Here is a 1,031-nt window from a genome sequence, read left to right as displayed (position 1 = left end):
TTTTTACCTGGCCGATATGGGGCTCGAACCCATGACATTCGCGTTATTAGCACGACGCTCTGCCGACTGAGCTAACCGGCCATGTGGTAACAATCGAAACCGCCTAAATACTAAGTTTGTGGTACGCCCTCTGTTTAGACTTGCGAAAGACTTATGCAATGCAAAGGTCCTTTCTACTAAGCCCCGCCCATTAAATATTATCATATTGTTGATAAAAAAACAACTAAAACAGTATAAAACATTCGCAAATACATGCGTTTGTAGGACTACACGAGTGCCTATTTTGGGGATGGACGCTCCCAAACCCGGCCCAAAAAAAAATCGGGGCTGATTAGGCTCAATAATTTAAGTCTTTATGATCACGCAATACCGTAACACATTATAGTAGTATGTGTTGTGTTCCACACATTTACCGTGAAATTAAGGGGCGTTTATTTGAGTATCCATACACCAAAGAGGCCTACAGTATATGCCTAGTATAATTAACTTAGAGTAACTATCGTAAAATGTATTAACGTATTCAAATATTTCAAATCAAAATTTGGGGCCTACTGCTGATTATCTCAACATGGTGCCACCATGCCACACATCTTATTTCGTATTGTGAGACCTCACATTATTATTTAAATAAATAAAAAAAAAAATACACTGTTCTTCAGAATTGGAAAAGTATACAATAATCGACTCAATTCGGTCCTATGTTCGACATTGATCTAGGCGCATCCCTGTTTGGGATTGTCAATTGAGTAACCTAGCCTACATGAAAACTGAACGAAACCAGGGATGTGTTACTGTAGGCCTATTCAACCTTCGTGGTTGTTATTAGAAGTACAAAGTACATAGATTAAGATTCTTTTATTATCATTTAAAGTCAGGCTTCGGAGGAAAAATCTGTATCTCATTCACCGTTCCCCAGTTTTTCAACAACTTTTTTCTGTTCTACAACATATCAATTTTTTTTTCCTCCGGAGCCTGACATTAAAACAATGGAATACAAATTAAATAAATTCTGAAACTCTTTCTGAAATTCT

At 37.2% G+C, this 1,031-nt stretch overlaps 1 non-coding gene across 1 annotated transcript; it reads right to left on the bottom strand.

Annotated features, from left to right (window-relative positions):
- Positions 1-8: 8 nt before the first annotated feature.
- On the bottom strand, positions 9-81 carry Trnai-aau. Its single transcript has one exon. It is a non-coding gene; the product is annotated as a tRNA-Ile (tRNA).
- Positions 82-1,031: the final 950 nt, after the last annotated feature.

The sequence above is a fragment of the Anneissia japonica genome, unplaced genomic scaffold (genome assembly GCF_011630105.1).
Source record: "Anneissia japonica isolate Jap-2015-1 unplaced genomic scaffold, ASM1163010v1 scaffold28563_len1031_cov92_single, whole genome shotgun sequence".
Lineage (NCBI taxonomy): Eukaryota > Metazoa > Echinodermata > Crinoidea > Comatulida > Comatulidae > Anneissia > Anneissia japonica.
The sequence above is the reverse complement of the archived record's forward strand: the minus strand, read 5'-3'. Positions and strand labels throughout refer to the sequence as shown.